We start from the raw sequence: 27,750 nt of genomic DNA on the forward strand, positions 1-27,750 counted from the left end.
AATTTGAGGAAGCCCATCATTGGAATATACAAGCCAAGTTCTATAATGCAAGATTCCCACTAGTATATGAAAGTGATAACATGAGAGACTCCCTACTATGAAGATCATGGTGCTACTTTGAAGCACAAGTGTGGTAAAAGGATAGTAACATTGTCCCTTCTCTCTTTTTCTCTCATTTTTTTCTTTGGGCCTTCTCTCTTTTTATGGCCTCTTTTCTTTCTCCCTTTTTTTTTGTCCGGAGTCTCATCCCGACTTGTGGGGGAATCATAGTCTCCATCATCTTTTCCTCACTTGGGACAATGCTCTAATAATGATGATCATCACACTTTTATTTTTCTTACAACTCAACAATTACAACTCGATACTTAGAACAAAATATGACTCTATATGAATGCCTCCGGCGGTGTACCGGGATATGCAATGATGCATGAGTGACAAGTATGAAAGAATTATGAATGGTGGCTTTGCCACAAATACTATGTCAACTACATGATCATGCTAAGAAATATGACAATGATGGAGTGTGTCATAAACGGAACGGTGGAAAGTTGCATGGAAATATATCTCAGAATGGCTATGGAAATGCCATAATAGGTAGGTATGGGGCTGTTTTGAGGAAGGTATATGGTGGGTGTATGATACCGACGAAAAGGTGTGCGGTATTAGAGAGGCTAGCAAAGGTGGAAGGGTGAGAGTGCGTATAATCCATGGACTCACATTAGTCATAAAGAACTCATATACTTATTGCAAAAATCTACAAGTTATCAAAGAAAAGTATTACGCGCATGCTCCTAGGGGGATATATTGGTAGGAAAAGACCGTCGCTCGTCCCCGACCGCCACTCATAAGGAAGGCAATCAATAAATAAATCATGCTCCGACTTCATCACATAACAGTTCACCATACGTGCATGCTACGGGAATCACAAGCTTCAACACAAGTATTTCTCAAATTCACAACTACTGAACTAGCATGACTTTAATATCACCATCTTTATATCTCAAAACAATTATCAAGTATCAAACTTATCATAGTATTCAACACACTCATAAGAGAGTTTTATTATTAATCTTGTCTACCAGGCATATTAAGACTTTAAGCAAATTACCATGCTATTTAAGACTCTCAAAATTATCTAAGTGAAGCATGAGAGATCAATAGTTTCTATAAAACAAATCCACCACCGTGCTCTAAAAGATATAAGTGAAGTACTAGAGCAAAATTATAAAACTCAAAAGATATAAGCGAAACACATAGAGTATTCTAACAAATTCCAAATCATGTATGGCTCTCTAAAAAGGTGTGTACAGCAAGGATGATTGTGGTAAACTAACAAGAAAAGACTCAAATCATACAAGACGCTCCAAGAAAAACACATATCATGTGGCGAATAAAAAATATAGCTCCAAGTAAAGTTACCGATAGAAGTAGACGAAAGAGGGGATGCCTTCCGGGGCATCCCCAAGCTTTGGCTTTTAGGTATCCTTACATTATCTTGGGGGTGCCATGGGAATCCCCAATCTTAGGCTCTTGCCACTCCTTGTTCCATAATCCATCAAATCTTTGCCCAAAACTTGAAAACTTCACAACACAAAACTTAAAGTTGAAAATCTCGTGAGTTCTGTTAGCGAAAGAAAATAAAAGACCACTTCAAGGTACTGTAATGAACTCATTCTTTATTTGTATTGGTGTTATACCTACTGTATTCCAACTTCTCTATGGTTTATAAACTATTTTACTAGCCGTAGATTCATCAAAATAAGCAAACAACACACGAAAAACAGAATCTGTCAAAAACAGAACAGTCTGTAGTAATCTGTAGCTAGCGCAAGATCTGGAATCCCAAAAATTCTAAAATAAATTGCTGGACGTGAGGAATTTATCTATTAATCATCTGTGAAAGTAATTAACTAAATAGCAATTTCCAAATAAAAATGACAGCAGTTCTCATGAGCGCTAAAGTTTCTGTTTTTTACAGCAAGTTCAACAAGACATTCCCCAAGTCTTCCCAACGGTTCTACTTGGCACAAACACTAATTAAACACAAAAAACACAACCAAAACAGAGGCTAGATAATTTATTTATTACTAAACAGGAGCAAAAAGCAAGGAATAAAAATAAAATTGGGTTGCCTCCCAACAAGCGCTATTGTTTAACGCCCGTAGCTAAGCATAACAAACAAGAATAGATCTAGGTATTGCCATATTTGGTAGGAAATTCTTCAATGAGACATCTACCATCTTTAGGAATTTCTTCCTTTTTATTAATTATCAAGCTTTTAGGCACAAGATCGAAAAATTCATTTGTAACAAATGGTTCCTTAATGATAGCAAAAAGATTGGGATGAACACTTATAGATTTGAGATCCGCATTTTCCTTACTAGAAGATTCACCCTTATTTTTAGGAACGTACATAAGCTTGGCAACTTTAGTGGAAGTACTTGGAGTATTCTTTACGGAAGAAAAAGCGGTTCCCAAGTTGGTAGTAATATTCTCAAGTTTATCGATCCTAATGGAATCATGATTTATTTTCTCATTAACTATGGGTTCCTTTTCTTTAATATCTTTCAAAGTAACTCCTACTTTAGATCCATATTGAGAGATTCGGCTGTGGATATTTTTATCCAAATTTTCAATTAACTCTACGGTAGCAACCTTATTTTCAATAATCTCAAGCCTTTGCATTACATGCTCCAAAGTTAATATAGTTCCATTAACCAAGAGAGGGGGTGAGCCAAATAAATCTAGTATAGCACTATAAGAATCAAAAGTATGGCTACCCAAAAAGTTCCCTCCGGTAATAGTATCAAGAACATAACGGTGCCAGGGATTAATGCCTACATAAAAATTGCGAAGGAGAATGGTAGTAGATTGCTTCGTAGTAGATTTATTTTGAGCATTGCAAATTCTATACCAAGCATCTTTTAGATTTTCACCCTCCCTTTGCTTAAAATTTAGAATTTCATTCTCGGGAGACAATGGAGAAGATAAGGGACTAGCCATAACGAAAAACAAGCAAACTAACGCACAAGCAAACAAAAAGCAAGAGGACAACAAGAGGCAATAGAGAGGGACGATAGAGAGAGAGGGCGAATAAAACGGCAAAGGTGAAGTGGGGGAGAGGAAAATGAGAGGCAAATGGCAAATAATGTAATGCGGGAGATAAGGGTATGTGATGGGTACTTGGTATGTTGACTTTTGCGTAGACCTCCCCGGAAACGGCGCCAGAAATCCTTCTTGCTACCTCTTTTAGCACTGCGTTGGTTTTCCTCGAAGAGGAAGGGATGATGCAGCAAAATAGCGTAAGTATTTCCCTCAGTTTTTGAGAACCAAGGTATCAATCCAGTAGGTGGCTACGCGCGAGTCCCTCGCACCTGCACAAAACAAATAAATCCTCGCAACCAACGCAAATAGGGGTTGTCAATCCCTATAGGGCCACTTACGAGAGTGAGATCTGATAGATATGATAAGATAATATTTTTGATATTTTTATGATAAAAGATGCAAAGTAAAATAAAGGCAAAGTAAATAGCAAAGTAAATAACTAAGTAGTTGGAGATTGATATGATAAAGATAGACCCGGGGGGCATAGGTTTCACTAGTGGCTTCTCTCGAGAGCATAAGTATTCTACGGTGGGTGAACAAACTATTGTTGAGCAATTGACAGAATTGAGCATAGTTATGATAATATCTAGGTATGATCATGTATATAGGCATCACGTCCGAGACAAGTAGACTGACTCCTACCTGCATCTACTACTATTACTCCACTCATCGACCGCTATCCAGCATGCATCTAGAGTACTAAGTTAAAAACAAAGTAACGCCTTAAGCAAGATGACATGATGTAGACGGATAGACTCATGCAATATGAAGAAAACCCCATCTTGTTATCCTCGATGGCAACAATACAATACGTGCCTTGCTGCCCTTACTGTCACCGGGAAAGGACACCGCAAGATTGAACCCAAAGCTAAGCACTTCTCCCATTGCAAGAAAGATCAATCTAGTAGGCCAAACCATACTGATAATTCGAAGAGACTTGCAAAGATAACCAATCATACATAAAATAATTCAGAGAAGATTCAAATATTATTCATAGAAAGACTTGATCATAAACCCACAATTCATCGGTCTCAACAAACACACCGCGAAAAGAAGATTACATCGAATAGATCTCCACAAGAGAGGGGGACACCATTGTATTGAGATCCAAAAAGAGAGAAGAAGCCATCCAGCTACTAACTATGGACCCGTAGGTCTGAAGTAAACTACTCACACTTCATCGGAGAGGCTATGGTGTTGATGTGGAAGCCCTCCGTGATCGATGCCCCCTCCGGTGGAGCTTCGGAACAAGCCCCAAGATGGGATATCGTGGATACAGAAAGTTACGGCGGTGGAATTAGGGTTTTGGCTCCGTATCTGATCGTTTGGGGGTACGTGGGTATATATAGGAGGAAGAAGTACGTCGGTGGAGCAACATGGGGCCCACGAGGGAGGGGTTCGCGCATGGTAGGGTAGGGCGCACCCTCTTCCTCGTGGCCTCCTGTTACGTGCCTTGACGTAGGGTCCAAGTCTCCTGAGTTGTATTCGATGAGAAAATCATGTTCCCGAAGGTTTCATTCCGTTTGATATTCCTTTTCTTCGAAACCCTAAAACAGGCAAAAAAACAGCAATTCTGGGCCGGGCCTCCGGTTAATAGGATAGTCCCAAAAATAATATAAAAGTGGATAATAAAGCCCAATAATGTCCAAAACAGTAGATAATATAGCATGGAGCAATCAAAAATTATAGATATGTTGGAGACGTATCAAAATCATGGTTTCCCAAAACCTTTAGGCGTGGAGCCTTAACTTCCTGCTCGATCCCCTCCCAACCTCGTTAGCCAGCGTTCTCTTCCTCTGCTGCCGCGTTCTACCTTTCCATTTTTCCTCTTCTCAAGTGTGGAACGATCTGCATGCCGTCCTTGATGCACCAGATCGACCACTGCATGCATCGTGGCAGGGCGTTGATTGGGCATGCATGAGCATTTTGTTAGTCCTGCCTTCGGTCGCTGCGTGCTGTCGCTGAACAGTGGCGTGGCGGCGCTTGACGACCAGTTTGCCGGCAAAGTGCTGATGGTAACCATCAACGGCGACCGGCCACCCGTCTCGCCGGACGACCTTGTCAAAGCTCTTGGCATTGCGCACGGCATCCAAATAAGTGACTTGCTCCTCGAAGTCTGTCCGCCACCGGCTGATTTCTTCGTCAGGTTCCGGACAACTTTCGACTGCAGTCGTGTGTTCGAATCTTCTCGGTGTTTGTTCTGCGATGGCGCACTGGTGAGCTTTGCACGGTGGCACCCAGGATGGGGCTCGATGCCCTCTGAGCTTGAGTTTTTAACAAAGCTTACCTTCCATGGCATGCCTCGACGTGCTTGGAATAGCGAGTCCATGAACGAGCGTATCAATGACCTTGGAGGTGAGCTCGTAAGTATGTTTGTTCCTCCAGACAGCTGGGCTCTGACAGTTATGGCATGGATGAAGAAGCCGTCCACCATACCGAAGGTGATTGGTGTTGAGATACCGGTGCAGGAACCGGGGTTGTACTATTCGTCGCCACCAAGGCCGCCGCGAACCACGTTAGGGATGTACCTGTATCGAGTGTTTGTGCATGTCGAAGAAGTGGTCAATCCATCAATCGAAGTTCTGCCGCCGCCGCTGGTGCCAGGGTCTCGATGACGTCCATTATAGGAGTCAACATCAGACTTTACACGTGCTGCTCAAAACGATGGATGGCACAGGGCCTACTCCATCGCGCGGCGGAGGCCACTACTTCTTTGGGAGAAGAGGCAGGGCTGGCTGCCTTGATGTGCTCTAATTTGAGTTAACAACTGAATCTTGTCAGATACTCCCTCCGTCCCGAAATTCATGTCGCGGCGGTCATTTTGCAATTTACTGCTCATCGTTTTCCCGACAAAACCCGAAGTCCCTCCGTGTAGTCGCTTTCTTCCTCCTTACTCTCCGACCGGCCGGCGCCGCCTGCGCCGCTCCCCTCGACGCAGCTCCAAGCCGCCTGCGCCTCCTCCCCCTTCCCCGCGGTTCCTCTCCCTCGCCAGCGCTGGAGCCCTCTCCCTTGCGCGCGTCACCGGCGCTCTGTTCCTCTCACATGTCCCTCCGCATCGGTGAAAATGTGATTTTCCCCTCCGGCACTCTGATCTGCAGCGACCATGCTCAATCTACATCGGGGACTACCAAGACGGTGCGACGGAGCTGCTTCTGTCGGTCGCCTGCACGGAGCTGCTGCTGACGGTCGTCGGGTGAGGAGCGCGTCTCCTGCAGTCGCGGCTACCTGGCCACGCAGCAACAGCGACGAGATGGTGGCGGCAAGGGGGCTCCTTAGTCCACTCTAGGACTCCACGCGGCCAAGGGGGCGAGGTCCTTCGTCCGCTCTAGGACTCCACACTGCCAAGGGGGCGAGCTCCTCTGTCCACTCTAGGACTCCACCGCCAAGGGGGCACGCCCTTGCATCCGGGAGGTTCTCGAGCTTGCCAAAGGTGCCCCTCCCCTTCCCCCTCTGGATCTGATTTGCTGGTGAATTGCAGACCCAAGTCACTATCTTTGAGCAAGATTTCAGATTTCTGATAATTATACTGAATCTTGAAGTGTACTGTCAACTGAACATATTGACAGTGTTCATATTTAGACTGAATGTTTACTACTCCTATCAATAGCATACTGAATTTTTAGACAATTTAATATTGAAGTATAAACTGAATGTTTAGACAGAGTTCTTATTCATGTCTAAGTATAAACTGAATGTTGCTCGTCTTTAGTACTGCTACTGCCTACATCTTCAAGTGTCGTGGCGGGGGGGCTAAGGGAGGGGGCTAGGTCCTGGTGATTCGCTCGGTGCCTCTGACAGTCTGATGTCCTGAGGTTTTGAGGCGATTCTGCTCTCGTTTTGCTCGGTGGTTTCTGTCTGGGGAGCTGCTGATTTGGTAGTCTGCCTCTAGAAATGTTTGGAGTTTGTCTGGTAGTCCATGCGTGTTTCATCATGAATCTTCGGAGCATTTGCTGGTGGTTCAGATTTCTGTTTGGGCTTCAGAGCTCAGTCTGAATTTGTACTAGTTTTGAACTGAAAAAACAGAGAGATCTAGGTGTGAACTATGAACTAGGAGTTGTACTCACACTGCACATAAAGAAGATGTTGTAAACTGTCTTGGTGAATTTGTCCCAATTGCAGAAAATTCAGTCATTCTAACTGCACATAAAGTAAATTTTAGAATGACTAAATTTTAGAATTTGTTCCAATTGCTGAAAATACTCCGTGTTCAAGTTGAAAATGGATGTGGAGGATTTTAGAAAGTGTCATTTGTAATCAGTGTGCTATCTTTTGAGTTGCTGTTCATGGTGGGAAAAAGAAAAGAATGCAGCTTAATCCTGCTATCAAACACTTTGCTCTAACCACTTCTACTCACAACTGTTTGAAACATTATTCACTGTAGTCTCAGTTAACTGAATTTTCTAAAGTCATTTTCCTGCTCACAAGTTGACAGAAAACTGTTTGAAACAAATTTTGACACAAGTTGACTGAAACAAATTTAGAAATCATAGTGCTCCTGTGATTTAGATTCAGTAAACATGACAGTAAAATTGCTCTAAGAGTGCTGACTAAATAAAGGGCTTGCTGTATTAAGCAAATCAATTGACTAAATGCATCTTTAACTGAATTTACTAAGTTAATCTTGGTTGTGTGAGCTGAATTCACAAGGTGAGCATGTGCTACGGCTGCGCACTAAAGTGAGCACATTACCAGTTCTAGTGCATCCTAGTGAAAATCTACCCCAGTCTAGTGCATCCTTTCATATAAATCCATGATGCACATAAATTTGGTCACAGTAAGTACTCCAACAGTGATTACAGTCAAAATGAATTTCAGATGATTGCTTTTTCAATTACCAGTTCCAATTTCCATTCAGTGTAATTCACTTTCAATTTCAGTTTTCAGTGCAATTCACTTTGAATTTCAACTAACTTTCATCTGGACTACTGTAGGACTTTCCTATCAGCCGCCAGCAGCAGCAGTAGCACAGGCGTGGGAAGGCAATAGGAGGCAGCAGCAGAGTTCGTGAATCGGGGGGTGTCGGCGTCGGCCACCACTAGAAGAGGCGTCGCCGACCACCAGCAAAAGGTGGTTCCCCTTCTTCTTGGTGCTACTCGTCAGCAGCAGCTGGCTGTCGAAGCGGGCCTTCGCGGGGGCGATGCGCGGCAGAATCAGGGGCGGCGACCTGTGTCCTAGGTGGCGCCGGTCTTGCTCATTGGTGAGCGGGCGGCGGAGATCCTGCTCGTGGGTGGCGGAACGGCGTGCCGGCGGTGGGCGGCGGAACCAATTGGCCGAGGCCCCGCTCGTGGGTGGGTCACGGAGGTCCTCCTGGGCGGGCTCGTCGGCCGCGCAGGGCCTGTTTGTGGGCGTCTCCTGGGCGGGCTCGTCGGCGGCGCAGGACCTGCTCGGGCGACGGGCGGCTGGCCGTGGGGGGTGGGGCCGCGTGGCCGATCAAAGGAGGAGGAAGAAGGAGACGGGTACTTATTTGTCAGAGTTTAAAAGCATAAGGGCTTTTTGGAAGAACACCACTATACTGCGCTCATGACATGAATTTCGGGACGGAGGGAGTACTAGTTAAATCCGAGCTATGGGTGTGAAGCACTGATATGCCAGTACATTTGATTGTGACTTGTTCTAATTTTTTACCTAAACTTTTTTTAGAAAGGGTTGTACGTCAACTTAATGTGCTAGCAGAACTTATTGTGTTGTCTGTCTGTTTTCTTTGCACAACATTCAAGATATTTCCCGTCATTTATAAAGACGATGAACCGTTACGTACGACTTCGTTGGTTTCAACATAGCCCTTCCCGTAGCGATCCATTGCTTCCATCCTGATTGTGCCGCATGCGTGAAATTTTTGTATGCAAGTTCAGTGTGCTATGATGTTCTATATGATTGTGTCAACTATATAAATTTTTATTGAGCATCAGCAATGCATATGGCTGAAAGATGTATTTACGAGCATCGACCGATGGGTCTCTCTCTCTATCTCTCTCTCTCACACACACACGCACACACACGCGCACACGCACAAGTGGGACCCGTTGAATTATTTATTTGCTCATGACAGCTTTTAATTAGGTTCCACTGTAATCTAACTTTTTTCTTAAGTTATTAATTGAGCTCAGTGACTTCAAAAAGTTGTACAGAAGCCTTGTTTGGGCCTTTCCGGCGTCGCTGAATGTGGGCTGAGTAACCATGTTAGGTTGTACTGTACTACACATGCCTTTTTTTTCAACATCAGCAATGCAACTGGGCCGACAATTGTACACAATATCCGGGTCAACTTGTTATTCTCCACCCCGCTGGGCTGCAAACTTTCCTAGGAGGTATGCATTGGCTTAATAAGAAAATGGACTTTAAGAAATAATAAATGAGATGTAATTATAATAACTGGATAGTTATTATGCACCAAACACGTAATTAGTTTGAAAAATATATTATTTTTGGAATTTGAAAATTATAATTTCATTACTTGTTGCGCGCGCAATATTTCGTTGGATTTTAACGTAATACAACTTTATTTTGAAATTATATTTAACCTGACTAGAAATTTCGGATAAAAATATTTCGGATCCCATCAAAATGTGGGAAATTTTTTTGAATTCTGTTTTGAGCGGTTGTTTGAAATTATTAATCGTTGTCCTAGCTAGAAGTTGGGCTGTACTTTTAACAAACTATAAATGTGCTGTAGTAAATTCCATTAGAATTAAAAAATGGGATGTACATTCTTACGAATCGCAAATGGGCTATATGTTCTCTGCCAAATCCGAGTTGTGGGCCTACTAAGTTGACGCGTACCAAGGGCTTTGTCAACTTAGTCAATATAAACGATTCTAGCTGCAGTGATCGTACGATGTCCATCCAACGGCCGTAGTGCTTCTTCAACCTCTGGTCTTCTTACTCCAGCCGCCCAAAGCAACGCCGGTCGTGTCGCGTGCTCCTGCCTCCCGTGGCCGACTGTGATGCCGCGGAGGCCTCACCGCCCCGTACTACTCCCACCGCTGGCCAGGCCATCCCCCTACTCACCCACACCCCCTGTTATTCTGTGGCGACGGCAGCCTCACACCGCAGCCGAACCAGTGAACCCTCGTACTCCTCTCCGCGTGGGCTTCCACTGCGGCGTCTTCCCCGGCTCCGCGTCGTCCCCTTCCTAGGCCTCGCTGTCGTCCAGACCACCGCCCTGGTGCTCTCGGCGCGGCGTGGTCAACGTGGTCAACGACCGACTTCCATCGGAAGAGTACTATACATGGAGAGGCTGACAGCTTGGTCCAGGCGGCCGCAAGGAAGTGCCTCCTTATGACGCGCAAAATAATTATTCATCCACCTGACAGCAGGGACCCACCGGACGGGCCACCTTATTTCGCAAAAAAACTTTTCCCCCCTGACTGCTGGGACCCACCGGACGGGCAGCGTATTTCACAAAAAAAACGTTCCCCCCGCTGTCAGCTCGGACCCACCGGAAGTGCCTCCTTATTACGCACAAAAAAATGAATACTCCTCCTGCTAGCTGGGACCCACCTGGTGGGAGGCTGACTTGTGGGCCTACTAAGTTCACTGGGACGGGGGCCTTTGTCAACTTTAGTCAATATGAACGATTCTAGCTCCAGTGACTGTACGATGTCAATCCAACGGCCGTAGTGCTTCTTCAAGCTCTGGTCTTCTTGCTCCAGCCGCCCAAAGCAGCGCCGGTCGTGCCGCATGCTCCTGCCTCCCGTGGCCGGCTGTGCTGCCGCGGAGGCCTCACCGCCCCCTACTATTCCCAACGCTGGCCAGGCCCTGCGGCGATGGCAGCCTCACACCGCAGCCGAACCAGTGAACCCTTGTACTCCTCTCCGCGCGGGCTTCCACTGCCGCGTTTTCCCCGGCTCCCCGTCATCCCCTTCCTAGGCCTCACCGTCGTCCACTGCCCTGGTGCTCTCGGCGCGGCATGGTCAACTGGTTAAGGAACGACTTCCATTGGACGTGGATTGTACGTGGAGAGGCTGACAGCTAGGTCCACGGCCGCAGCAAGGAAGTGCCTCCTTATTACGCGGAAAATAATGGTTCCTCCACCTGACAGCTGGGACCCACTGGACGGGCCACTGTATTTCACGAAAAAAATGTTTCCCCCTGACTGCTGGGACTCACCAGCTACATCTTCGCACGCAAAGAAGTGCGTCTGGGCAAAAAAACGATTCGCCCCCCTGACTGCTGGGACCCACCAGGTACATCTTCGTAGGCAAGGAAGTGCTTGACAGTCGGGACCCATCTGGTCGAAGCGTGCGTAGCATTGTCATTCTGGTCGCGAACGTGTACGTACATATATACTGGTGGATGTAGAGGCGCGCACGTGTCGTAGTAGCGGCGCGTACATGTCGTAGTAGAGGTGCGCACGTAGCATGCACACGTACGTACAGTGGCCAGGGTGCAAGAAAGAAAATACGGCCACGTATGTGTACATACGGGCGATGTCTCGAACGCCTACTCGCGCATACGTACGGCCATGGCTCGTGTACATGGCTGGGTCGGAACGGAGAAACAGTGTCGTCGTCGTGTTCATGGGGAGGCAACGGAATGCGTCGTGTTCATGGGGAGGCAACAGAATGCGTCGTGTTCATCGGGAGGCAACGGAATGTGTGGGAGCCAACCGGCTGGGTCGGAATGGAATTCATGGTTGTGTTCATCAGGAGGGCTTGGACGGAAAAGGCGATGGAAACGAGGCCCGGCGTACCGCACAACGGAGGAAACAGACCTCCTACGTTCGGAACGGGGTCTTGTTGAGCGAGAGGGGTCTGGCGTACCACAAAACGGAGGAAACGGACCTCCTACGGTCGAAACGGGGGTCCTGTTGATCGGGAGGGGTGTGGCGTACCGCAAAACGGACGAAACGGACCTCCTACGGTCGAAACAGGGGTCCTGTTGATCGGGAGGGGTGTGGCGTACCGCAAAACCGACGAAACAGACCTCCTATGGTTGAAACGGGGGTCCTGTTCATCGGGAGGGGTGTGGCGTACCGCAAAACGGGACTCCACGAGATACTGTTCATCTCGACCGTCGACCTCCTCCAGCCTCCATGGGCTACCGTCGACCTCCTCCAACCTCCACGGGCTCCTGTTCATCCAGCCTCCACCGCGCGCTACTCCACCGGCAACTGTTCAACCACCCCTCCACAGGCACCCCTCCACCGTCTACTGTTCATCCAGCCCTCCACACCACGGGGTCCTGTTCAACCACCCCTCCACGGGCACCCCTCCACCGTCTACTATTCATCCAGCCCTCCACCACACCACGGGGTCCTGTTCATCTAGAGGCAATGCCACCGCTCACTGTTCATCCAAACCCCCCTGCAATGCTCATTATTCATCCCAGAGGCAACATCGATCGGCTTCAGTTAGCAGCAGTAGCGAAGGAATCGCTTGATCGGGTTCAGTTAACAGCCATCGATCGATCGCTCGGGTTCAGTAAGGCGTAGTCTGCAGTGCAATCGCTCGGGTTTAGTTAGAGCCCATCGCCTCGCTCGGGTTTAGTTAAAGACAACGCCTCGCACACACGCGGGTACGTGTACGAGATAAACGCGCATCGCTTGGCCCCCGACCTCCCACCGTACCGGGAACTCCCTAAAATTTTCCTCCCCCTCGCTTCTACCACGGTTTTTTCCGTCATGGACAGCCCAAAGAATGTCATGAAGTTGCATCTCCGGCCCGCCCAGGACGAAAAGCCCATTTTCTGTCATGATTTTTTGTCATAGAAGTAGGAGCCCACCACATCTATGATGATACCAGGTTTTGTCACAATTATCGTCATAGAAGTGTCATATGTATGACAGAAAAAAATTCGTTCGGCCCAAAATGTCACGGATGTGTCTTTTTTTGTAGTGATATGTCCTTCCTTCATATCAATAATTACACCAATCGTTCTAAGGAAAGGTCTACCGAGAATAATAGGACATGAAGGATTGCAATCTATGTCAAGAACAATAAAATCTATGGGCACATAATTCCTATTTGCAACAATAAGAACATCATTAATTCTTCCCATAGGTTTCTTAATAGTGGAATCCGCAAGGTGCAAATTTAGAGAGCAATCATCAAAATCGCGGAAACCTAACAAATCACACAAAGTCTTTGGAATCTTGGAAACACTAGAACCCAAATCACATAAAGCATAGCATTCATGATCTTTAATTTTAATTTTAATAGTTGGTTCCCACTCATCATAAAGTTTTCTAGGGAAAGAAACTTCCAATTCAAGTTTTTCTTCATAATATTGCACCAAGGCATCAACGATATGTTTAGTAAACGCTTTATTTTGACTATAAGCGTGAGGAGAATTTAGCACGGACTAGAACAAGGAAACACAATCAATCAAAGAGCAATTTTCATAATTAAATTCCTTGAAATCCAAAATAGTGGGTTTAGCAACATATAGGGTTTTAATTTCTTCAATCCCACTTTTATCAATTTTAGCATCAAGATCTAAATACTCTGAATTCTTGGAACGCCTTCTAGGTAAAGATGGATCATATTCAGTCCCATCATTACCAAGATTCATATTGCAAAACAATGATTTAATAGGGGACACATCAATAACTTTTAGATCTTCATCTTTATTTTCATAGCAATCCGGTTTGGCGGCCATCTTATTAACTAAGGTGGCCTGTCTATCCGAGATTTCAGCAGTCAATTTCTCAAGATGAGCAATTTGGGATCTTAAACCATTGAATTCTTTAGACATATCATCAAGCTCTTTATTCATAAAACTCATAAAACTTTTCTGTTCCTTAAGCTCATTTTTGAAGAAACTATTATGTTCGAACTACAAAACCATGAAACTCCTAACATTACTTTCGTTCTCTTGTATCCTTTTAAGGTGAAGGTCACCAAATTTAGGTAGAGCCATCGAGACAAGCAAGCAAACTAACACACAAGAAAACAAAAAGCAAGCGGGCAAAAAGAGGCAAATAGAGAAATAGAGGGAGGATAGAGAGAGAGGGCGAATAAAACGGCAAGGGTGAAGTGGGGGGAGGAAAATGAGGGCAAATGGCAAATAATGTAATGCGGGAGATAAGGGTATGTGATTGGTACTTGGTATATTGACTTTTGCATAGACCTCCCCGGCAACGGCGCCAAAAATCCTTCTTGCTACCTCTTGAGCACTGCGTTAGTTTTCCCCGAAGAGGAAGGGATGATGCAGGAAAGTAGCATAAGTATTTCCCTCAGTTTTTGAGAATCAAGGTATCAATCCAGTAGGAGGCTATGCGCGAGTCCCTCGTACCTGCACAAAACAAATAAATCCTCGCAACCAATGCAAATAGGGGTTGTCAATCCCTACAAGGCCACTTACGAGAGTGAGATCTGATAGATATGATAAGATAATATTTTTTGGTATTTTTATGATAAAGATGCAAAGTAAAATAAAAGAAAAAGGAAATAACTAAGTACTGGTAGATTAATATGATGAATATAGACCCAGGGGCCATAGGTTTCCCTAGTGGCTTCTCTCGAGAGCATAAGTATTCTACGGTGGGTGAACAAATTACTGTTGAGCAATTGACAGAATTGAGCATAGTTATGAGAATATCTAGGTATGATCATGTATATAGGCATCACGTCCGAGACAAGTAGACCAACTCCTGCCTGCATCTACTACTATTACTCCACTCATCGACCGCTATCCAGCATGCATCTAGAGTATTAAGTTAATGAAAACATAGTAACGCCTTAAGCAAGATGACATGATGTAGAGGGATAAACTCATGCAATATGATGAAAACCCCATCTTGTTATCCTCGATGGCAACAATACAATACGTGCCTTGCTGACCCTACTGTCACTGGGAAAGGACACCGCAAGATTGAACCCAAAGCTAAGCACTTCTCCCATTGCAAGAAAGATCGCTCTAGTAGGACAAACCAAACTGATAATTCGAAGAGACTTGCAAAGATAACCAATCATACATAAAAGAATTCAGAGAAGATTCAAATATTATTCATAGATAGACTTGATCATAAACCCACAATTCATCGGTCTCAACAAACACACCACAAAAAGAAGATTGCATCGAATAGATCTCCACAAGAGAGGGGGGGGACTTTGTATTGAGATCCAAAAAGAGAGAAGAAGCCATCTAGCTACTAACTATGGACCCGTAGGTCTGAAGTAAACTACTCACACTTCATCGAAGAGGCTATGGTGTTGATGTAGAAGCCCTCCGTAATCGATGCCCCCTCCAGCAGAGCTCCGGAACAGGCCCAAGATGGGATCTCGTGGATACAGATAGTTGCGGCGGTGGAATTAGGGTTTTGGCTCCGTATCTGATCATTTGGGGCTATGTAGGTATATATAGGAGGAAGGAGTACGTCGGTGGGGCAACAGGGGGCCCATGAGGGTGGAGGGCGCGCCTGGGGGGGGGGGGGGGGGGGGGTAGGCGCGCCCCCCTACCTCGTGGCCTCCTCTTTTGTGTCTTGATGTAGGGTCCAAGTCTCCTGGGTCTTGTTCGTTGAGAAAATCACGTTCCTGAAGGTTTCATTCCGTTTGGACTCCGTTTGATATTCCTTTTCTTCGAAACCCTAAAATAGGCAAAAAAAACAACAATTCTAGGTTGGGCCTCCGGTTAATAGGTTAGTCCCAAAAATAATATAAAAGTGGATAATAAAGCCCAATAATGTCCAAAACAGTAGATAATATAGCATGGAGCAATCAAAAATTATAGATACGTTGGAGACGTATCAAATAGCTCCGGGATTAACTTCCCTTGCATGTTATAGTTCATCATGAAACTCTAGTAGCTTGGTGATAGCGTCTGGAGAACTTTTGTCAATGACTCTCTTATCTGGAAGATTAAGTCCCACTTGATTCAAGTGATTGAAGTACCCAGACATTCTGAGCACATGCTCACTGGCTGAGCTATTCTCCTCCATCTTGTAGGCAAAGGTCTTGTCAGAGGTCTCAACCTCTCAACACCGGCATGAGCCTGAAATACTAATTTCAGCTCTTCGAACATCTCAGATGTTCTATGGCGTTCAAAACGCTTTTGGAGCCTCGACTCTAAGACGTAAAGCATGGCGCACTAAACTATCAGGTAGTCATCAGAACGTGTCTACCAGATGTTCTCAACATCCACAGACGATGCCAGAGGGGTTGGCACACCGAGCGGTGCATCAAGGACAAAAGCCTTTTGTGTAGCAGTGAGGACAATCCTCAGACTACGTCCATAGTCCGCACAATTGCTTACAATATCTTTCAACTTAGTCTTTCTCTAGGAACGTATTAAAACAAACAGATAAAGCACGAGCTATAAATCCACAACATAATTTGCAAGGACAATTTAGACTATGTTCATGATAATTAAGTTCATCTAATCAAGTTATTCAATGAACTCCCACTCAGATAGACATCCGTCTAGTCATCTAAGTGATACATGATCCGAATTGACTAGGCCGTGTCCGATCATCACGTGAGACGGACTAACGGTGAACATCTCCATGTTGATCATATCTACTATACGACTCATGTTCGACCTTTCGGTCTCTAGTGTTCCGAGGCCATGTCTGTACATGCTAGGCTCGTCAAGTCAACCTAAGTGTTTTGCATGTGTAAATCTGGCTTACACCCGTTGTATTCGAACGTTAGAATCTATCACACCCGATCATCACGTGGTGCTTCGAAACAACGAACCTTCGCAACGGTGCACAGTTAGGGGGAACACTTCCTTGAAATATTAGCGAGGGATCATCTTATTTATGCTATCGTCGTGCTAAGAAAATAAGATGTAGACATGACAAACATCACAAATCATAAAGTGACATGATATGGCCAATATCATCTTGCGCCTTTGATCTCCATCTTCGAGGTGCGGCATGAACACCATCGTCACCGGCAAGACACCATGACCTCCATCATCATGATCTCCATCATCGTGTCTTCATGAAGTTGCCTCACCAACTATTATTTCTACTACTATGGCTAACGATTAGCAATAAAGTAAAGTAATTACATGGCGTTTTCATTGACACGCAGGTCATAAATAAATTAAGACAACTCCTATGGCTCCTGCCGGTTGTCATACTCATCGACATGTATGTCATGATTCCTATTACAAGAACATGATCAATCTCATACATCACATATATCATTCATCACATCCTTTTGGCCATATCACATCACATAGAAAACCCTGCAAAAACAAGTGAGACGTCCTCTAATTGTTGTTGCATGTTTTACGTGGCTGCTATGGGTTTCTAGCAAGAACGTTTCTTACCTACGCAAAACCACAACGGTGATATGCCAATTGCTATTTACCCTTCATAAGGACCCTTTTCATCGAATCCGATCTGACTAAAGTGGGAGAGACAGACACCTGCCAGCCACCTTATGCATCAAGTGCATGTCAGTCGGTGGAACCAGTCTCACGTAAGCGTACGTGTAAGGTCAGTCCGGGCCGCTTCATCCCACAATGCCGCCGGATCAAGATAAGACTAGTAACGGTAAGCAAATTGAACAAATCATCACCCACAACTACTTTGTGTTCTACTCGTGCATAGAATCTACGCATAAACCTGGCTCTGATACCACTGTTGGGGAACGTAGCAATAATTCAAAAAAATTCCTATGTGTCACCAAGATCAATCTAGGAGATACTGGCAATGAGAGAGAGGGAGTGCATCTTCATACCCTTGAAGATCGCTAAGTGGAAGCATTACAAGAACGCGGTTGGTGGAGTCATAAACGCAGTGATTCAGATCGCGGTCGATTCCGATCTAAGCGCCGAACAACGGTGCCTTTGCGTTCAATACACGTACAGCCCGAGGACGTCTCCTCCTTCTTGATCCAACAAGGGGAGAGGAGAAGTTGAGGGAGAACTCCAACAACATGATGGCGTGGTGGTGATGGAGCTCGTGGTTCTCTGGCAGGGCTTCGCCAAGCGCTACGGAGGAGGAGGAGGTGTAGGAGAGGGGGAGGGGCTGCGCCAGGAGCAGGGTGCGGCTGCCCTCTCTCTCCCTCGCTATATATAGGGGTAATGGGGTGGAGGAGGTGCCCTAGGGTTCCCTAGGGGAGGGGCGGCGGCCACAGGGGAAACCCTAGATGGGTTTGGGCGCCCCCACCCCTAAGAAACTTGCTCCCCAAGCCGGGAGGGGTGGCTGCCCTAGGGGAGGCGCCCCCACCTCTCCAAGTTACGTGAGATGGGGTGGGAGGGGTGCTCAGCCCCTTAGTGGGCTGATGTGCCCCTCCCCTTGGCCCATAAGGCCCCCCAACGCTTGTTGGGGCCTCCAAAACCCCTTTCGGACACGTTGGTCGTCACCCGGTACCCCCGGAACAATTCCGGACCCCAATACCCTTCGTCCAATATATCGATCTTCACCTCTGGAGCATTCCGGAACTCCTCGTCATGTCCGGATCTTCATCTGGGACTCCGAACAACCTTCGGTAACCACATACTATTTCCCATAACAACTCTAGCGTCACCAAACCTTAACTGTGTAGACCCTACGGGTTCGGGAACCATGCAGACATGACCGAGACATCTCTCTGGCCAATAACAATAGCGGGATCTAGATACCCATATTGGCTCCCACATGTTCCACGATGATCTCATCGGATGAACCACGATGTCGGGAATTCAATCAATCCTGTATACAATTCCCTTTGTTTATCGGTATGTTACTTGCTCGAGATTCGATCGTCGGTATCCCCATACCTCATTCAATCTTGTTACCGGCAAGTCACTTTACTTGTTCTGTAATGCATGATCCCGTGGCTAACTCCTTAGTCACATTGAGATCATTATGATGCTGCATTACCGAGCGGGTCCAGAGATACCTCTCCATCATACGGAGTGACAAATCCCAGTCTCGATTCATGCCAACCCAACAGACACTTTTAGAGACACCTGTAGTGCACCTTGTTGGAAATATGCCCTAGAGGAAATAATAAAAGTATTATTATTATATTTCTTTGATCATGATAATTGTCTTTATTCATGCTATAACTGTATTATCCGGAAATCGTAATACACGTGTGAATACATAGACCATAATATGTCCCTAGTAAGCCTCTAGTTGACTAGCTCGTTGATCAACAGACAGTCACGGTTTCCTGGCTATGGACATTGGATGTCATTGATAACGGGATCACATCATTAGGAGAATGATGTGATGGACAAGACCTAATCCTAAGCATAGCACAAGATCGTGTAGTTCGTTTGCTAGAGCTTTTCCAATGTCAAGTATCTTTTCCTTTGACCATGAGATCGTGTAACTCCCGGATACCGTAAGAGTGCTTTGGGTGTATCAAACGTCACAACGTAATTGGGTGACTATAAAGGTGCACTACGGGTATCTCCGAAAGTGTCTGTTGGGTTGACACGGATCGAGACTGGGATTTGTCACTCCATATAACGGAGAGGTATCACTGGGCCCACTCGGTAATGCATCATCATTATGAGCTCAAGGTGACCAAGTGATTGATCACGGGATCATGCATTACGGTATGAGTAAAGTGACTTGCCGGTAACGAGACTGAACAAGGTATTGGGATACCAACGATCGAGTCTCGGGCAAGTAACATACCGATTGGCAAAGGGAATTGTATACGGGGTTGTTTGATCCTCGACATCGTGGTTCATCCGATGAGATCATCATGGAGCATGTGGGAGCCATCATGGGTATCCAGATCCCGCTGTTGGTTATTGACCGGAGAGTCGTCTCGGTCATGTCTGCTTGTCTCCCGAACCCGTAGGGTCTACACACTTAAGGTTCGGTGATGCTAGGGTTATGAAGATATGTATATGCAGTAACCCGAATGTTGTTCGGAGTCCCGGATGAGATCCCGGACGTCACGAGGAGTTTCGGAATGGTCCGGAGGTAAAGAATTATATATAGGAAGTGCTGTTTCGGCCATCGGGACAAGTTTCGGGGTTATCGGTATTGTACCGGGACCACCGGAGGGGTCCCGGGGGCCCACCGGGTGGGGCCACCTGTCCCGGGGGGCCACATGGGCTGTAGGGGGTGCGCCTTGGCCTGCATGGGCCAAGGGCACCAGCCCCTATAGGCCCATGCGCCTAGGGTTTCCATATGGGAGGAGTCCCACTAGTGGAAGGCACCCCTAAGTGCCTTGGGGGGGAGGGAAACCTCCCCTGGCCGCCGCACCTAGGAGATTGGATCTCCTAGGCTGGCGCACCACCCCCCCTTGGCCCTCCTATATATAGTGGGGGAGAGGAGGGACTTCATACCTCAGCCTTTGGTGCTCCCTCTCTCCCCGTTACGTCTCTCTCTCGTAGTATAGGCGAAGCCCTGCTACTGTGACGCCCTGCATCCACCACCACGCCGTCGTGTTGCTGGATCTTCATCAACCTCTCCTTCCCCCTTGCTGGATCAAGAAAGGAGGAGACGTCTCCCGTCCCGTACGTGTGTTGAACGCGGAGGCATCGTCCGTTCGGTGCTAAGATCTTCGGTGATTTGGATCACGTCGTGTTCGACTACATCATCCCCGTTCTTTGAACGCTTCCGCTCGCGATCTACAAGGTACGTAGATGAATCTAATCACTCGTTGCTTGATGAACTCCTAGATGGATCTTGGTGAAACGAGTAGGAAAATTTTTGTTTTCTGCAACGTTCCCCAATAGTGGCATCATGAGCTAGGTCTATGCGTAGTTCTTCTTGCGCGAGTAGAACACAATTTGTTGTGGGCGTAGATGTTGTCAACTTTCTTGCCGCTACTAGTCTTATCTTGCTTCAACGGTATTGTGGGATGAAGCGGCCTGGACCAACCTTACACGTATGCTTACGTGAGACCGGTTCCACCGACAAACATGCACAAGTTGCATAAGGTGGCTGGCGGGTGTCTGTCTCTCCTACTTTAGTTGGAGCAGATTCGATGAACAGGGTCCTTATGAAGGGTAAATAGAAGTTGACAAATCACGTTGTGGCTTTCACGTAGGTAAGAAAACGTTCTTGTTAGAACCCTACTTCAGCCACGTAAAACCTGCAACAACAATTAGAGAACGTCTAACTTGTTTTTGCAGTAAGTGCTTTGTGATATGATATGGCCAAAGTTGTGATGAATGATGAATGATCTATATGTGATGTATGAGATGTTCATGCTATTATACAAGGAATCACAACTTGCATGTCGATGAGTATGACGGTGACAGGATGATCATGGAGCCCCAAGATGGAGATCAAAGGAGCCATGTGATATTGGCCATATCATGTCACTATTATTATTTGATTGCATGTGATGTTTATCATGTTTTGCATCTTGTTTACTTAGAACGACGGTAGTGAATAAGATGATCCCTTACAACAATTTCAAGAAGTGTTCTCCCCTAAATGTGCACCATTGCTACAGTTCGTCGCTTCGAAGCATCACGTGTTAATCGGGTGCGATAGATCCTTTCATTCACATACAACGGGTGTAAGACAGTTTTACACATGCAAAAACACTTAGGGTTAACTTGACGAGCCTAGCATGTACAGACATGGCCTCGGAACACAGAGACCGAAAGGTCGAACACGAGTCGTATGGAAGATACGATCAACATGGAGATGTTCACCGACGATGACTAGTCCGTCTCACGTGCTAATCGGACACGGCTTAGTCGACTTGGATCGTGTAACACTTAGATGACTAGAGGGATGTCTAATCTGAGTGGGAGTTCATTAATAATTTGATTAGATGAACTTAATTATCATGAACTTAGTCTAAAATCTTTACAATATGTCATGTAGATCAAATGGCCAACGTTGTATTCAATTTCAACGCGTTCCTAGAGAAAAGCAAGCTGAAAGACGATGGCAGCAACTATACGGACTGGGTCCGGAACCTGAGGATCATCCTCATAGCTGCCAAGAAAGATTACGTCCTACAAGCACCGCTAGGTGATCCACCCGTCCCACAGAACCAAGACGCTATGAACGCTTGGCAGACACGTACTGATGACTACTCCCTCGTTCAGTGCGGCATGCTTTACAGCTTAGAGCCGGGGCTCCAAAAGCGTTTTGAGAGACATGGAGCATATGAGATGTTCGAAGAGCTAAAAATGGTTTTTCAAGCTCATGCCCGGATCAAGAGATATGAAGTCTCCGATAAGTTCTTCAGCTGTAAGATGGAGGAAAATAGTTCTGTCAGTGAGCACATACTCACTATGTCTGGGTTACATAACCGCTTGACTCAGCTGGGAGTTAATCTCCCGGATGACGCGGTCATTGACAGAATCCTCCAGTCGCTTCCACCAAGCTACAAGAGCTTTGTGATGAACTTCAATATGCAGGGGATGGTAAAGACCATTCCTGAACTATTTGCTATGCTAAAATCAGCAGAGGTAGAAGTCAAGAAGGAACATCAAGTGTTGATGATGAATAAAACCACTAAGTTTAAGAAGGGCAAGGGTAAGAAGAACTTCAAGAAGGACGGCAAGGAAGTTGCTGCGCCCGACAAGCAAGCTGTCGGGAAGAAGTCAAAGCATGGACCCAAGCCTGAGACAGAGTGCTTTTATTGCAAAGGGAAGGGTCACTGGAAGCGGAACTGCCCCAAATACTTAGCAGACAAGAAGGCCGGCAACACCAAAGGTATATTTGATATACATGTAATTGATGTGTACCTTACCAGTACTCGTAGTAACTCCTGGGTATTTGATACCGGTGCTGTTGCTCATATTTGTAACTCACAGCAGGAGCTGCGGAATAAACGGAGACTGGCGAAGGACGAGGTGACGATGCGCGTCGGGAATGGTTCCAAGGTCGATGTGATCGCCGTCGGCACGCTGCCTCTACATTTACCTACGGGATTAGTTTTAAACCTCAATAACTGTTATTTAGTGCCAGCTTTGAGCATGAACATTGTATCGGGATCTCGTTTAATTCGAGATGGCTACTCATTTAAATCTGAGAATAATGGTTGTTCCATTTATATGAGAGATATGTTTTATGGTCATGCTCCTATGGTGAATGGTTTATTCTTGATGAATCTCGAGCGTATTGCTACACATGTTCATAGTGTGAGTACCAAAAGATGTAAAGTTGATAATGATAGTACCACATATTTGTGGCACTGCCGCCTTGGTCACATAGGTGTCAAACGCATGAAGAAGCTCCATGCAGATGGACTTTTAGAGTCTCTTGATTATGAATCATTTGACACGTGCGAACCATGCCTCATGGGAAAAATGACCAAGACTCCGTTCTCAGGAACAATGGAGCGAGCAACCAACTTATTGGAAATCATACATACTGATATGTGAGGTCCAATGAGTGTTGAGGCTCGCGGTGGCTATCGTTATGTTCTCACCCTCACTGATGACTTGAGTAGATATGGGTATGTCTACTTAATGAAACACAAGTCTGAAACCTTTGAAAATTTCAAGGAATTTCAGAGTGATGTTGAGAATCAACGTGACCGGAAAATCAAGTTTCTACGATCAGATCGTGGAGGAGAATACTTGAGTCACGAATTTGGCACACACTTAAGAAAATGTGGAATAGTTTCACAACTAATGCCGCCTGGAACACCTCAGCGTAACGGTGTGTCCGAACGTCGTAATCGCACTCTATTAGATATGGTGCGATCTATGATGTCTCTTACCAATTTACCGCTATCTTTTTGGGGCTATGCTTTAGAGACTGCCGCATTCACTTTAAATAGGGCTCCGTCGAAATCCGTTGAGACGACACCGTATGAATTATGGTTTGGGAAGAAACCTAAGCTGTCGTTTCTAAAAGTTTGGGGATGCGATGCTTATGTCAAGAAACTTCAACCTGAAAAGCTCGAACCCAAGTCGGAAAAATGTGTCTTCATAGGATACCCTCAAGAAACTTATGGGTATACCTTCTACCTCAGATCCGAAGGCAAGATCTTTGTTGCTAGGAATGGATCCTTTCTAGAGAAAGAGTTTCTCTCGAAAGAAGTAAGTGGGAGGAAAGTAGAACTTGATGAAGTATTGCCTCTTGAACCAGTAAATGGCGCAACTCAAGAAAATGTTCCTGAGGTGCCTGCACCGACTAGAGAGGAAGTTGTTCATGATGATCAAGATACTTCTGATCAAGCTCCTACTGAAATTCGAAGGTCCACAAGAACACGTTCCGCACCAGAGTGGTACGGCAACCCTGTCTTGGAAATCATGTTGTTAGACAACAGTGAACCTTCGAACTATGAAGAAGCGATGGCGGACCAGGATTCCAACAAATGGCTAGAAGCCATGAAATCCGAGATAGGATCCATGTATGAAAACGAAGTATGGACTCTGACTGACTTGCCCGTTGAACGGTGAGCCATAGAAAATAAATGGATCTTTAAGAAGAAGACAGACGCAGATGGTAATGTGACCATCTATAAAGCTCGGCTTGTCGCTAAGGGTTATCGACAAGTTCAAGGGGTTGACTACGATGAGACTTTCTCACCGGTAGCGAAGCTAAAGTCCGTCCGAATCATGTTAGCAATTGCCGCATTCTACGATTATGAAATATGGCAAATGGACGTCAAAACGGCATTCCTTAATGGATTCCTTAAGGAAGAATTGTATATGATGCAGCCGGAAGGTTTTGTCGATCCTAAGAATGCTGACAAAGTGTGCAAGCTCCAACGCTCGATTTATGGGCTGGTGCAAGCATCTCGGAGTTGGAACATTCGCTTTGATGAGATGATCAAAGCGTTTGGGTTTACGCAGACTTATGGAGAAGCCTGCGTTTACAAGAAAGTGAGTGGGAGCTCTGTAGCATTTCTCATACTATATGTAGATGACATACTTTTGATGGGAAATGATATAGAACTCTTGGACAGCATCAAGGCCTACTTGAATAAGAGTTTTTCAATGAAGGACCTTGGATAAGCTGCTTATATATTAGGCATCAAGATCTATAGAGATAGATCGAGACGCCTCATAGGTCTTTCACAAAGCACATACCTTGATAAGATATTGAAGAAGTTCAATATGGATCATTTTAAGAAGGGGTTCTTACCTGTGTTACAAGGTGTGAAATTGAGCTCAGCTCAATGTCCGACCACGGCAGAAGATATAGAAGAGATGAGTGTCAACCCCTATGCCTCAGCCATAGGTTCTATTATGTATGCCATGCTGTGTACCAGACCTGATGTAAACCTTGCCGTAAGTTTGGTAGGAAGGTACCAAAGTAATCCCGGCAAGGAACACTGGACAGCGGTCAAGAATATCCTGAAGTACCTGAAAAGGACTAAGGAAATGTTTCTCATTTATGGAGGTGACGAAGAGCTCGTCGTAAAGGGTTACGTCGACGCTAGCTTCGACACAGATCTGGATGACTCAAAGTCACAAACCGGATACGTGTATATTTTGAATGGTGGGGCAGTAAGCTGGTGCAGCTGCAAGCAGAGCATCGTGGCGGGATCTACATGTGAAGCGGAGTACATGGCAGCCTCGGAGGCAGCACATGAAGCAATATGGGTGAAGGAGTTCATCACCGACCTAGGAGTCATACCCAATGCGTCGGGGCCAATCAAACTCTTTTGTGACAACACTAGAGCTATTGCACTTGCCAAGGAGCCCAGGTTTCACAAGAAGACAAGGCACATCAAGCATCGCTTCAACTCCATTCGTGAAAATGTTCAAGATGGAGACATAGAGATTTGTAAAGTACATACGGACCTGAATATAGCAGATCCGTTGACTAAACCTCTCCCTAGGGCAAAACATGATCAACACCAGAATTCCATGGGTGTTCGATTCATCACAATGTAACTAGATTATTGACTCTAGTGCAAGTGGGAGACTGTTGGAAATATGCCCTAGAGGCAATAATAAAAGTATTATTATTATATTTCTTTGATCATGATAATTGTCTTTATTCATGCTATAACTGTATTATCCGGAAATCAAAATACACGTGTGAATACATAGACCATAATATGTCCCTAGTAAGCCTCTAGTTGACTAGCTCGTTGATCAACAGATAGTCACGGTTTCCTGGCTATGGACATTGGATGTCATTGATAACGGGATCACATCATTAGGAGAATGATGTGATGGACAAGACCTAATCCTAAGCATAGCACAAGATCGTGTAGTTCGTTTGCTAGAGCTTTTCCAATGTCAAGTATCTTTTCCTTTGACCATGAGATCGTGTAACTCCCGGATACCGTAAGAGTGCTTTGGGTGTATCAAACGTCACAACGTAATTGGGTGACTATAAAGGTGCACTACGGGTATCTCCAAAAGTGTCTGTTGGGTTGACACGGATCGAGACTGGGATTTGTCACTCCATATAACGGAGAGGTATCACTGGGCCCACTCGGTAATGCATCATCATTATGAGCTCAAGGTGACCAAGTGGTTGATCACGGGATCATGCATTACGGTACGAGTAAAGTGACTTGCCGGTAACGAGACTGAACAAGGTATTGGGATACCAACGATAAAGTCTCGGGCAAGTAACATACCGATTGGCAAAGGGAATTGTATACGGGGTTGTTTGATCCTCGACATCGTGGTTCATCCGATGAGATCATCATGGAGCATGTGGGAGCCATCATGGGTATCCAGATCCCGCTGTTGGTTATTGACCGGAGAGTCGTCTCGGTCATGTCTGCTTGTCTCCCGAACCCGTAGGGTCTACACACTTAAGGTTCGGTGATGCTAGGGTTATGAAGATATGTATATGCAGTAACCCGAATGTTGTTCGGAGTCCCGGATGAGATCCCGGACGTCACGAGGAGTTCCGGAATGGTCCGGAGGTAAAGAATTATATATAGGAAGTGCTGTTTCGGCCATCGGGACAAGTTTCGGGGTTATCGGTATTGTACCGGGACCACCGGAGGGGTCCCGGGGGCCCACCGGGTGGGGCCACCTGTCCCGGGGGGCCACATGGGCTGTAGGGGGTGCGCCTTGGCCTGCATGGTCCAAGGGAACCAGCCCCTATAGGCCCATGCGCCTAGGGTTTCCATATGGGAGGAGTCCCACTAGTGGAAGGCACCCCTAAGTGCCTTCGGGGGGAGGGAAACCTCCCCTGGCCGCCGCACCTAGGAGATTGGATCTCCTAGGCTGGCGCACCACCCCCCCTTGGCCCTCCTATATATAGTGGGGGAGAGGAGGGACTTCATACCTCAGCCTTTGGTGCTCCCTCTCTCCCCGTTACGTCTCTCTCTCGTAGTATAGGCGAAGCCCTGCTACTGTGACGCCCTGCATCCACCACCACGCCGTCGTGTTGCTGGATCTTCATCAACCTCTCCTTCCCCCTTGCTGGATCAAGAAAGGAGGAGACGTCTCCCGTCCCGTACGTGTGTTAAACGCGGAGGCCTCATCCGTTCGGTGCTAAGATCTTCGGTGATTTGGATCACGTCGTGTTCGACTACATCATCCCCGTTCTTTGAACGCTTCCGCTCGCGATCTACAAGGTACGTAGATGCATCTAATCACTCGTTTCTTGATGAACTCCTAGATGGATCTTGGTGAAACGAGTAGGAAAATTTTTGTTTTCCGCAACGTTCCCCAACAAACCTTTATAGCCACCCAGTTACGTTGTGACATTTAGTACACCCAAAGCATTCCTACGGTATTCGTGAGTTGCAAAATCTCATGGTCTAAGGAAATGATACTTGGCATTAGAAAAGCTCTAGCAAACGAACTACACGATCTTGTGCTATGCTTAGGATTGGGTCTTGTCCATCACATCATTCTCCTAATGATGTGATCCCGTTATCAATGACATCCAATGTCCAT

Source organism: Triticum urartu, chromosome 3 (genome assembly GCF_003073215.2).
Source record: "Triticum urartu cultivar G1812 chromosome 3, Tu2.1, whole genome shotgun sequence".
Classification (NCBI taxonomy): Eukaryota; Viridiplantae; Streptophyta; class Magnoliopsida; order Poales; family Poaceae; genus Triticum; species Triticum urartu.